The sequence below is a fragment of the Herpailurus yagouaroundi genome, unplaced genomic scaffold, assembly GCF_014898765.1.
Source record: "Herpailurus yagouaroundi ecotype Mexico unplaced genomic scaffold, PumYag 186, whole genome shotgun sequence".
Lineage (NCBI taxonomy): Eukaryota > Metazoa > Chordata > Mammalia > Carnivora > Felidae > Herpailurus > Herpailurus yagouaroundi.
In genome coordinates, this window is record NW_024412417.1 from 12,599,681 (window position 1) to 12,612,395 (window position 12,715).

Here is a 12,715-nt window from a genome sequence, read left to right on the forward strand (position 1 = left end):
TCTCAAGAACCCCGACTGTCTGGACGCTGGGAGGCCGCTTCGGGTGACGGCCGGAGCCGCCGCCCCGTCCCGCGCCTCGCGGCTCTGCGCCTGCGCGCGCTGCTCGCGGCGCCCCGCTCGCCCGGCCGCCGGGCTCTCGGTGCAGACCGGCACCCCGCGAACTCACCCGAAGCGGCCTCCCAGCGTCCAGACAGTCGGGGTTCTTGAGAAGGAGGCTCCCAGCCCTCGTCCTTCGGCAGCCGGTCTCTGCCCAGCCGCACGCACCGGCGGGAAGGAGACCCGGCTGGGCACTGCCCCGGCACCGGGTCTCCCCGGCCTCCCACCCCCGACTGCGTCGCTGTGCTTTGGGAGGGGGCGGCAAGTCGCTGGTGGCTTCTACCTCCACAGCCTTCAGCCTGTCCCTTCTTCCTGACAGGCGTCTCAGAGGTTGCTGCCCCTTAGAATCACCTGGGGAGCTAAACCGCGAAACAAAACAGAAGCAAACCCCTCTGATGCCTAGGTTGCCCCCAGCCCCCTAAAGTCTGAACCACGAGTGTGCGTTTGCAAAGTTCCCCAGGTGATTCCAGTGTTCAGCCAGGGCTGCGGAGGGCGGACCACGGACCCAGACCCAGGCTTCTCAAACTTTAATAGGCACTGAAATCACCTGGGATCTTGTTAAAATGCAGGTTTCGATTCAGTAGGTGTGGGGCGGGGCCTGCGAGCCTGCATTTCTAACAGGCTCCCCAGTGATGCTGAGGCTGCTGGTCTGGGGGTACATCTAGGGCTGAGGGACACTTCTGTAAGTGCTCCTTGTCCCTTTACCTTTCTCTTGTGGTGTCATGGAGAAGATGTGGGCCGTGGAGCAGATGGCCAGGGGTTGGAATCTCACCTCTGCCACTCTCCTAGCTTGGTGAATGAAGACAGACCCCAGTTCTTTATGCGTGAGATTGGGGTGTGATAGTGACCTTGCAAGTTTCTGGCAAGTTTGATACGAGGTGATGTATGGAAGGCACCTGGCACTCAGTGAGCTCTCTGAGGATGGCTAAGCTCTCTATCGGCCCTCATGGCGGAATCAGCCAGGAAATGACAAGTAGAGGAAGGAACCTTCCAGGCTCCCTCTTCCCTGCTCTCTGCCCTCATAGGAGGACTGCTGGGCTGAAGCCAAAACTCCACTGTCGGGTGGGGATGGGGAGCGGAAAAGGAAGCGGGCTGAGTTGGAGGGATGAAGGGTAAGGAGGGTCCCCGTGAGAGCCCTGAGGAGGCCCGAGGCCCTGGGAGAACAGTCCCGCTGGAGGCAGACAGCGATGGCAGCGGGAAGAGTGACCTGAGCAGGTGGTGAGTCACGGAAGGATGGAGAGCAGTGGCCATCAAGGTCAGGATCCCCGGAGACAGAGAGAACAGGAAGGGGATGGCCCCAGGAGAGAAGATGACTATACCTGGGGAGCTGCCTGTCTGTCCCATTGCCCCTTGGAGGAGTTGAGTGTGCAGGCTTTCCCTGGAGGCTGTGCGAGGCTGTAGCCTGTTGCTAGTCATGTGACCGTGGGCACCGTGACTTAAGCTCTCCAGCCTCAGTTTCTTCATCTGTAAAATGGAGCTGTAATCACTAACTCAAAGGATTGTTGTCAGAACTAAGAAAGGCGATCCTGTAAAGCCCTCTTATCAGCGACTGACACACAGCCAGTCCTCCGAGGGTGTTTGGTATTTCTCCCGTTGGAGAGATGAGCAGCCGGAGGCTTGCTCCCCAGGAACACCCAGGTCTGTGCTCCCCTCGCTCCATCATATAGGTGGAAAAAAATCACACAGGGATTTTTTAAGCTCCCCAGACGATTCCAAGGGGCAGTGACCTTTGAGAACCACTGGTAGAAGGGAGGGGATGCTGAAGTCTGGGGGGGGGGGGGGGGGGGGGGGGGGGGTAGAAGCCGCCAGCAACTTGCCATTTCCTCCCAAACCTCTTGGGCTCCCATTCGGTCAAACACCCCTTTCAAACCGACTTTATGACTTGGTGAAGGGCCCACCATGCCTGCTTGTGGTGGACTCCAGCCAGAATATGTCTCAGGTGGTAGTCCAGTGAAGGGGTTGGAAGTCAGAAGCTCCGGATTAAATCTCACTGCCTCCCTCGGGACTGGTGGTGGCGTCCACGGGCAGTGACGCTGTGCTAGTCCCGAGACGTGCGAATGCTCTCTTAGGACCTGCCCGAGCACAAGGCACGTTTAGGATGTTCTCTTCTAAATGCACGTGAGATTGGAAAACTGCAGTCTCTTTGAAAGCGCAGGCCTCTGATCTGATGTAGCTCCAATGGGCAGCTCAGTAGGCCGGATTTTTAAAAACAAGCTTTCTTTTACCCAGAGCTCACGGGCATCAAGCAAGCAACGAGCCTAGAGCTGAGGTGTGGGGCACCCACGGTCCACCCTGAGCCCTGCTGGTGCCGTGTTCCCTGCATTATTCTGTGATCATTGCCTTTCACGACCTTTTCTCCTCCCCTGGACAGTCAGTTTTGTTAGTTTCCATCACCCAGCAAAATGCCTGCCATTTAATCAGTGCTTGCTAAGCGCTCATGAACAATGCACGAATAACTGAGCTGCGGGAGCTGGGGCAGGCCCTTCACTTCTGTTTCTCCTGGGCCTCAATGTTTTCATGCATAAAATGGGGTTTGGAGTAACTTTGATCTCTTAAACTCCCTCTTGCTCTTACAGCCGCTAAATTTGAATTATTCTTCACCCGGTCGTAATCCACTTTATTTTTCCTTCCCAGGTACATATTCCTACCTTTGACCTTGATTTTGTCTTCTCCTTACTCAAATTGGTGGATGAGCTCTAGAAAATGGTTACAAATGCCCTGCCCATTAAGGCCTGAAATTCCTTTGTTTTCTCAATCAGTTCTTCTTGGTTAGGCCATCCATCTATTTGTTTTTTAATGTTTATTTTGAAAGAGGGGTGTGTGTGTGTGTGTGAAAGCAGGGGAGGGGCAGAGAGAGAGGGGGGGGGGAGAGAGAATCCCAGGCAGGCTCTGGGCTGTCAGCAAAAAGTCCGATGAGGGGCTCGATCCCACAAACCTCAAGATCGTGACCTGAGCCGAAATCAAGAGTTGGCCGCTTAACCGACTGAGCCACCCAGGGGCCCCCATCTGTTTTTTGTTAGAGGCTCACTGGGCTGATCATCCTGGGCTTTCTCTTCTCTGATCATGTTGGCAGCCTCTGCAACATCTTTGGACACATCACTTCTGTGGCCTTGGCAGCATACACATCTGCACCCCCTTTCCTTTGCCCAGATCAGGGGAGGTGCCACTCCCTTCCCCCCAGTGCGTGATGTGGTCACCGGACGCGGCACGGGCCCACAAGAATATCACCACCCACAGGATTAGATGAGCGTCACCACCCCCGTCCCCTCTAAAATAACTTCCACGTTTACCTGTTGGGGCTGAAGGAGTCCAAATAGGATGCGGGCTCTGAAGGGAATCTTTTCCCCTCCAGGAAAGCTGCCACGGTGCGATTTTCCATAATGTTGGCCTCACCCTTGGATATTTGCCACCGATGAGTCAGCATGTGTGGTGCTGTCTGTAAAGGCGACCACGCACAGGCCATCTCTATTTGCATGTGCTGGTCCTCTCATCAAAAGGTAGAGGTGATGCCCTCCCCCTTGAATCTGTGCTGGCCCTGGGACTGGCTGTGACCAATGGAAGGAGATAGAAGGGATACTGTTCTGGTTCTGGGCCGAGGCCTTGTGTTCCCTGAGCCTGAGCCACCAGGTAAGGTGCAGGCTATTCTGCCGGGCAGAGAGCCAGCAGTCAGCCTCAAGGCCCCTAGGGTGTCCGCCCCACCTGGCTGACACCACATGGGACAGTCCCAAGACGGCACCGATGAGCTCTGCCCAAAGTCCTGGCCCACAGAATTGGGAGCAATAAAATCGTTTCGTGGTTTAAACTGCTCAGTTTTAGAGCGGTTTGTCACATAGCAATAGATAACGGAGACATTATACTCTCTGGACCTTCATTTCCTCATTGGCGAAATGGTGGGTCTCCCTTCCATCTTGGAGGCCAAGCCAATGCCTCCGTAAGCAGCATCAGACTCTCTCACTGTAAATAAACCTGCTGACATCTGGTCTCCAAACGAGGGTTGAAATCAGAAGTGCCCCTGAGTCCTAAAGACCACCAGCACTGGTGCAACTGAAATTCATCAAGGAAAACGCAAGAATGTAGTGAGAGCACTGGCTTCGGAGTGAGACTTCCTAGCTTCGGATTCCAGTTCTGCCACTTCCTGGGCCCCCATCTTGGACAAGTCTCTTTCTCCAAGTCTCAGTCTCCTCTCCTGTAAAATGGGGATAAGAATAGTGCCTCCGTATAGGATTAATGCGAGGAGTAGCTAAAATATGGCCCATATATTACCCAGCACGGTGCCTGGAATGTTGAAGGTATTCAATAAACAGTAGCATTCCCTTTGCTGGCTCTTATGGTATTTTTGTTTTGTTTTGTCTTTATATCTTTCCATTGAGGAAGTGTAAAATAACCAAAACATGATAACCTAACCTTGCCCCAGTCAATGAGAAAATGAAATTATGTATTACCAGGGGGCATCCATAGCACGGGTGTATATTATCGTCGTAGGTTCAGAGAGAATTTAAGTGATTTCTTTGGTGTAAAAAAAAAAAAAAAAAAAAAAAGCAGACTGCAGGGGAAGGGCAGCAGGAAGAAACTGAAGGATTTGCTTTCATTTCTAAAAAGATATTTATGATTAGAGGAAGGACGGATGAAAGGGATGAAAAAATTAATTTGTGGCTTTGTCAAAATCAAGCCCAAGGAAGCTGCACATTGGTTCGCACATTTTTAGAGAAAAACAACAGTGGAACAAGAGAAATCAGAACCTAACCTTCTACCATCTGCCACAGATGATTCTGTAGCTCTCTACCAGAATCTCATTAGCATCTTCTAAGAGGCTGATTGTGCCACCAGCGAAACAGTGGTGGAGAAAGGGCCACTCACCCGCTGGGCACAAACTCCACCTGAGTCTGCTCTGGCAGTGAGGTGGCTGGATAGGAACCTGGTCCTCTCTCCCGATTCCCTCCCTCGCGCAGGAAGTCCCCGGGCAGACAAAAGCTTCAGCAAGGAGAGAGTTACCCTTTAAAATCTCGGCTCCAGGCAGCAAGAACAAGGAGGAGGAGTGATTGGCCTAGCAAAGACAAGAATAACACCGAAAACCCACATTTGCTTCTAGTTCTGGGCCTCCTGGGTCTACTCTCCTCCTGGCTACATTTTCCAATGCTACATTTTCTGGAGCTTTTTAAAACCCGGGCCTGCCAGATTGGAGGTGCAGGGAAAATGGACCCCTCCCCCACCTTCCCATCTCCTCAATCCTCCCGCCTTGCCTCCCAAAGGAAAGCAAGACAATACAAGACTGTTCTCCAGTGGCTTTCACCTACTCAGGGGCTGTGAAAAGAATTTTGAGCTTTGAAAGGAAAATCTCACAGGAAAGGGGGCCAAGTCCAGAAGATGATTCCCCAGAAGGCTTTAAGGAATTCTGATGTTTCTTACCATTTCCTTAAATCCCCCTTTCTGGGGAAATGTGTGAGGCTGGAACCTGTGTGAGTGTGTGTGTGTGTGTGTGTGTGTGTACACACATACATACGTACATACACACGTGCAGATGCTCACACATACATGTATACATACAAATATGTACGAACGAAGCAAATACCACCCAATGGTCTACTCTCTCCAGGAAGATTGGAATCCATAAGATTCTGGAAATCTGCTAAACCCTTCAGGGACCCATAATTCACTGGACCCTTTTACTGGGGCCAGAACTGTAGAAACCCAAATCCAAAGGTTTGCTTTGATCCCATCCAGTAGGATTTCAACCCAGGGTTACTTGACTCCTTTGCCCCAATCTCCTTGTCTACAGACGTCCCAGGTCCCTAAGCAATGTATATTGCCTATTTGGTGTCCTCTTTTCCCCAAATACTCTGATCACACTCCTTTCTTATGGACATCCCCGGAGGACTTCAGAATTCATATGGGCAAATGGGTAGGTCTACAGGGAAGGTGATAAACTAAAACTAGATTCGATACACTCCAAGTCACAGGACTTTTTTAAAAATGATTTTTTAAAAATGTTTATTTGAGAGAGAGAGAGAGAGAGAGCGCGCGCACGTGCGCATGCAAAGCTGGGGAGGGGTAGAGAGAGAGAGAGAGAGAGAGGGAGACAGAGGATCTGAAGCAGGCTCTATGCTGTCAGAGCTGACACGGGACTTGCGTTCACAAACCATGAGATCATGACCTGAGCTGAAGTCCGATGCTTAACCGATTGAGCCACCCAGGTGTGCCAAAACTCAGTTTGTTTAATGCCCTAAGAACTTGGGCTGGAACTTCCGACCTTCTAGGTTCATCATTCATGAAACCAAATGACAATGCTGAATTACTTTCAGGAGGGTCTCAGCTAAGACCGGGAAAATTAGCACCAGTGGAACTTAAGATGAATTAGTTGGTCCTTTATGGTTGTGAGGAACCCCAACTAGCTTAAGCAAACAGCAGCTCAAGCACGGACTCCCATCACTGAGCCAGAGGCTCCGTGAAAGCCACAAAAACTCTCTCTCTTCTGGTTTTGTTCTCTCCTAATGGCTGATAGGCAAAGGGAGGTATGGATGCAGACAGTTCTGTTCTTCTGTCATCGCAGCCCAGCAACCCCCCCCCCCCCGAGAAAGAAAGGTTATTCTCCCAATATCTGTCAAGCCAAAGGACCCTTTTCTGATTTGGTGTGGCTGGGATCACGCATCCACCTTTAGGCACCCACTGAGGACAGGGGGATGGGATCCACGAATGACACTGGGTGGGGGATGGGACGGTAACTCCAAGGAAGAGAGGGCTGCCATTACCAAGAGCAGGGGCAAGGGACGCTCTTCACACACACACACACACACACACACACACACACACACACAGGTGTTTGCACCATGTGCAAGAAACACATTCAGCATTCACCAGATCTTTCTCTTCCTTTGCCTTCAGATTCAGCTTTTATAGCCTAGGTGCTTATTGGAGGAACCCTGAGTCATGGTCTGATGCATGTTTTCCCACACTACCAGGCAATTCTACAATCCTCAGCGGACACTGAGTGGGCGCCTACAACTCAGCTCAATTCTGACACTCCCCGGAGATGGCATCAGATCCCACAGGTGAAGGGCTCCCTCCCACAAGACTACCCTCCACGCCAGATGTCACTTGCCAGTCCAAGCTGTCACCTGGGCTTCTGGCTGGCCATAAATCGGGGGGCCCCCACAACACCCTCCCCAGGTTTGATTAATTTGCTAGAGTGGCTCACAGGACTCAGAGAAACATTTACTTACATTTACCAGCTTATTATAAAGGAGATAAATAAACAGCCAGATGAGAGGTCCATAGGGTGAGGCCTGGAAGGGTCTGGAGCGCAGGAGCTTCTGTCCCCATGGAAGTGGGGTGTGCCACCCACCTGGCACCTGGGTGTGTTTACCCACCAGAAGCTCGTCAAATCTCGTTACTCGAGAGCTTGAATAGAGTTTAACCTGCAGCCACCAACACCCCCTTCCTTCCCTTTCCCAAAGGTCACGGGTGGGGCTGGAAGGTCCAACATTCTAATCGCTGGACCTTGCTGGTGGTGGCCAGCCCCATCCCGAGGCGATCTGGTATTGCCAAGCTGAATCGCCTCATTAGCATAACCTCAGGTATACTCCCGGGGGGGGGGGGGGGGCGGGGGGGCCCAAAGATACTCCTGTCACTCAGGAAATCCCAAGAGTCTTAAAGATCTTTGTGCCAAGAACTGGGGACAAAGACGAAATGTATTTATTACACCCCACATGGTTAGGCATCAGATGCTAGCAAGGACAAAACAGAAGGCATTAAGCCGGGCTCCTGCCTACACTTCTGTGCATTTTCGGGGCTAAGGCTATTCCCAAGGCTTGGTTTCGCTCCTTGCGGCCATGTGACCTCTGCCTGCAGCCCCGCCCTCACGCAGTTACTGACCTGATCCCAAAGTCGCAGGGCTCACCCGCACCAGGGAGACGGCCCCGGGGCCACCCTCGCCCCTGGGACCGATTGTTGGAACAAGTATAAAAGAGTCCCTGCCTCCCTCAGACCCAGCCCGACACCTTCCTGGCCCCGTCACCTTGAGCCGGCGCCCCTTGGCTGTGCAGATTCGGAACGTGTTACCTCTTCCCGCCTCTGAGGCCTGCGTGTGCTTAGCGGTGGCTCGCGGAACGACACAAGCGGACGCCAATGTGTGCCAACATCGTTCTGAGCGCTTTCATGATATTCATTTATTGGATACTCATACCGCCCTATGTGGTATGCATAATTATTGTTATCCCCACCTTGTAGACGAGCTAACGGGGGCGCTCAAAAGCTAATTCACGTTCGGTCATGTGGCATCTAAGTGGCAGAAGTGAGAAACCTCAGGCATTAAAGGGAAGTGGGTAAGTACGCAGACTCTAAAATAAGACCAACTTTGTCACACCGTGTGACCTCGGGCAATTTGCTTCTCTCCTTGAGCCTTGGTTTCCCCATCTGTAAAATGGAACTGGACATTCTCAGTATATTCCAAGACTCTTCCGCCGGCTCCTTCGTGGCCTATACTCTCCTCCCAGGTGCTGTCATTCAGCCTTGGGCCTTTGAAAGTCATCTACACATTGATGGTTCTCAAAGGTAGGTCTTCAGACTATTTCCCGCGAACTCCTGCCTCTTGAACGTTTCCACTCCCACGTTCGTCTGCATCTCGAATTTAGCAAAATGGAACTCTTGCTATTCTTCGTCAAGTTCCTTCCTTCCCCGGTGCTCCCAGTCTCGGGGCATGGTACCACCACCCACCCCGTTTCTCAGGCTAAGAATCTAGAATCTAAATTGTATTCCTCTTTTCGCTCACCCCATAACGAATCGTTCATTAAGTTCTATCGGCACAACCTCCCAAGTGTATCCTGAATTCTGGTCATTGTCATGGCTTCCACCGTCGCAGACAGAGTTTTGGCCCAGAGTCTGCCTGGATCACACGGCCTTCTAGTGAATCTCCTCGACCCCATCCCTGTCAATTAGATCATTTCATGTCTCTGCTTACAGCCCTTCTGCGACTTTCCACTGCTTCCGGATAAAATCATTTCCATGATCTATCCGGTCCTCCTTAACCTGGCCTCTGCTTTCTCCTCCAGACCCTCCTGCCTGCTCTTTTCTTCTTGTTCTGTGACAGCAGTCTGTTCATCTGTTTTGGTCACTGCTACGTTTCGAGGGCCTAGAACACTGCCTGCAGCATATTACCCTTTTTTGTTTTTTTTTCTGTTACATTGCCTGACTACCCCCCACCCCGCGAGAACGTGCCTCAATGACAGAGACCTTGTCTATCCACTCGTAGCTATATCCCAGCATCTAGAACAGTGCTTGCCACATAGTAGGTGCTCAATAAGCAACGGTGAACTGACTGACGAACGCTTACGGTTGTTGCAAAGATTAAACATAAGAAAACAACCTCTTTGGAAAGCTGGAGGTCTCTAATGAAGCTAAGCACACACTTACAAGGACCAGCAAATCTACCCCTGTGTATATATACAAGAGAAAGGAGTATAGTACATACATCCATAAATTGCCTTGGACAAAAATGTTCATAGCAGCCTATTTATAATAGTCAAAAACCGGAAATAACCCAAATGTCCATCAAGAAGGGAACTGACAAATTGTGGTCTATTTATATAATGGGATAGGATTCGGCTTAACATGGCTGAATCTCACCGACGACGTATTGATCAAAAGCAGCCACACGCAAAAAAGGACATATTGTGTGATTCTATTTATATGAAACTCAAGAATAGAGAAAACTAATCCTGGCTGCGCCCGGTGACCCCTTTCCAGTGCCACTCGTGCTCTGAGTGGTGCGCACAGCCTTTGTGATACGCGGAAGTGAGACAACACTGGTTCGAAGGGGAAGGATTTGCATGAACAAATGGTGGAGGGGTCAGTGCGGATACTGTGGGTGGAAAGAATGTCGATGGCCTTGGTAATTTTGGAAAGCCATGTGCAAGGCTGTCCTGGCCGACAAAGGTTTGTGGAACAGCTGGAAAAACACAGAACTTTCAAAGAACACCAAAGAGGATGCTGTGGCTTCACGCAGGAATCAGATCTCAAAATGTAAAGCGCACGATGAGTGTGACCCCACCGGTGACCGTTGCTGCTGCGGCAGGTGGCTTCCTGCCCGGTGCTGGGAGGAACCCGGGATGCGGTGGGGGAGGGTAGCAGCAGATCTTTTTCCTGTTCCCTGGGCCCTTGTCTCCAGGGCTGCAGGGGTGAAGGTGCTCCTCCATCTAGTGGTGGAGCAAAGCCCTTTGGGGGGCCCTTTTCACTTCATCTGAAACTCTGCCAGTGAGAACAGGAAGAGAACGGTTTCGTAACACGCATCTACATACTAAGTAGTGAGGTGTCTACTTAAGAACCAAGAGATCAAGATTTCCTTTATAAGAAAAGCCCCCAGAGGCAGCGCACAATGGCAAAGGCCCTCTGTCCATCACTCCCCTTGCATCCACCTTGCAGCCATTTCTCCGTCGTCCATCTGTCACGTTGCAGCAATGACTTTAGCTGGTTGGGAAACACGGCTATCAAAATTAACAGCTCGGTGTGTAACCAAAACCTTGTGAAACCTAAAGGAAAGCTGAATTCAGCAAATGTGCAACAGCAGGGCGGCAGAAATCAACCACAGTCGCTGGAGACCCTCGGGGATGCAGATAGGCATGGCTGGGGATGTTTGATTAGGTCGGCACTGATGCTAATTATGTACAGGTATTTACTGTGCTTTCTCTCCTCAGATACACCACGCCCAGACTGATTAAAAAAAAAAAAAAATCCTCCGCTTTCTGGAAGGCTGGGAACGTGTTCTGTTGTTCCCAATGATGTCCAGTTTAGAAAAGGGAATATGGTAAGTGCTATTCAGAACAAGTGGATAAGCACCAGTGAGGATTCCATGTGTCCCTCCAATCATCTTTCGTTTCAAAAAAAAAAAAAAAAAGTGGGGGCGCCTGGGTGGCTCAGTCGGTTAAGCGTCCGACTTCGGCTCAGGTCATGATCTCACAGTTTGTGAGTTCGGGCCCCGCATCGGGCTCTGTGCTGACAGCTCAGAGCCTGGAGCCTGCTTCGGATTCTGTGTCTCTCTCTCTCTCTCTTCTCTCTGCTCCTCCCCTGCTCATGCTCTGTCTGTCCCTGTCTCAAAAATAAATAAAACATTAAAAAAAAATTTTTTTTTAATTAAAAAAAAAAGTGCCTTCCCACAAGAGCTCCTCAACCCGAAGATAAGTGAGTAAAGGAAAAGAGAGGTCAAAAGTTGGAGGAAATGGAAATTTGGGTTTCAGTTTGAATCGAAATACCGTGTAGTCAGTACCTACGGGTGACAGTGTTGTTAGAAGATTATCCTGGAGTGAATTCAAGAGGTGACCTATGAGATCAGTCATCTGTGGGCGGGACAAAGAGTCAGTGAATAAGCAGCTCCAGGGAATGAAGAACCTGTAATCCCCGTCCAGGCAGCCAAGAGACCAGCCAGGCATTGTCCCAGCGATGCAATAACCTGTCACTTGCGGTGGCTAAGACACCTGAAGAAAAGACCCCAGCAAGCCCAAATCCTATCCATTAGGGAAAATGGCTGAAGCAGAACATGCTGACAATTAATTGTATCAACCAAGATGACGTGTAACCAGTTTTATTTAATTAGATGATACATACAATTTTCCCCTGGTCGATCCTCTTAGATCTTTGAGGAAATTGCTGTCTCATCCCAAATGCGTCTGGTGTGTTGTCGATCAAGATTCCCGGGCACTGGAGTGGCTTGCACCCCAGCCCTCCGCAACAGTGATCAGAATAAGAAGGACGAGCAGGGATAGGGGTGAGGGGGCGCCTGGGTGGCTCCGTCGGTTAATCATCGGACTCTTGTTTTCAGCTAAGGTCGGCTCAGGTCATGATCTCACATTGTGTGAGTTCGAGCCTGGAATTGGGCTCTGAGCTGACAGCTGGAGATTTTCTCTCTCTCTCTCTCTCTGTCTGTCTCTCCCTCCCTCCCTCTGCCGCTCCCCTGATCTTTCTCTCTCTCAAAAATAAATAAATAAATAAATAAATAAATAAAAAGAAAGAAAGAAAAGAGGACCAGCAGGAGACGGATGAAGCAGGACAAATCCTCTGACATGCAGAATGCAGATACCGAAAGATGCTTTGTTAATTGCTTCTTTTTTTTTCTATCGAGACTATGATAGGAGGGTAGACATCTGAGGCCATGGCGGGACAAGCTTTCTGTAGAATGGAACCCGGCAGAGAGAAGCAAGTCTGATGAAGAGATCATCTGCACAGCGGTTCTCAGCCTCGTCTGCACACTGGGATCCCCTGAGCTTTATATCTGCTGATGTCTGGGTCCGACCCCAGAAATTTTTAGTTAATTGGTCTGAGTGCAGCCTGGGCCTTGGAGACTTAAAAAAAAAAGCCCTCTGGGTGGCTCTTACAGGGAGCCAGAAGCCACAACCTCTCATCTAGAAGCTCCCCATCCCATCCTCAGGGGCTTGACTCAACAGCTCTTCCTGATTCGGTACCCCATCTCGGGCGGGGCCCGCGACTGCCAATGACTTTTCTTTGTTTGCTTGGATTAGTTGGAATTGAATTTCTAGCGTTCTTGGCCGAGAGAGATCCAAGCAAAAAACTAAAAAGACTCTAATCACAACTAGCACCATTCAACATCAAGGATGTGTGAGGCAGTTTGCAATGT

The 12,715-nt window shown here is 50.6% G+C and overlaps 1 long non-coding RNA gene across 1 annotated transcript in view; it reads right to left on the bottom strand.

Moving 5' to 3' along the window:
- The window catches only part of LOC121042784 (uncharacterized), a 144,849-nt gene extending 144,050 nt beyond the window's left edge, over window positions 1–799 (bottom strand). The window contains exon 1 of the long non-coding RNA XR_005796438.1: window positions 167–799. This is a non-coding gene — a long non-coding RNA (uncharacterized LOC121042784). The remainder of the gene's footprint in view (window positions 1–166) is intronic.
- Between the last annotated feature and the right edge of the window lie 11,916 nt (window positions 800–12,715).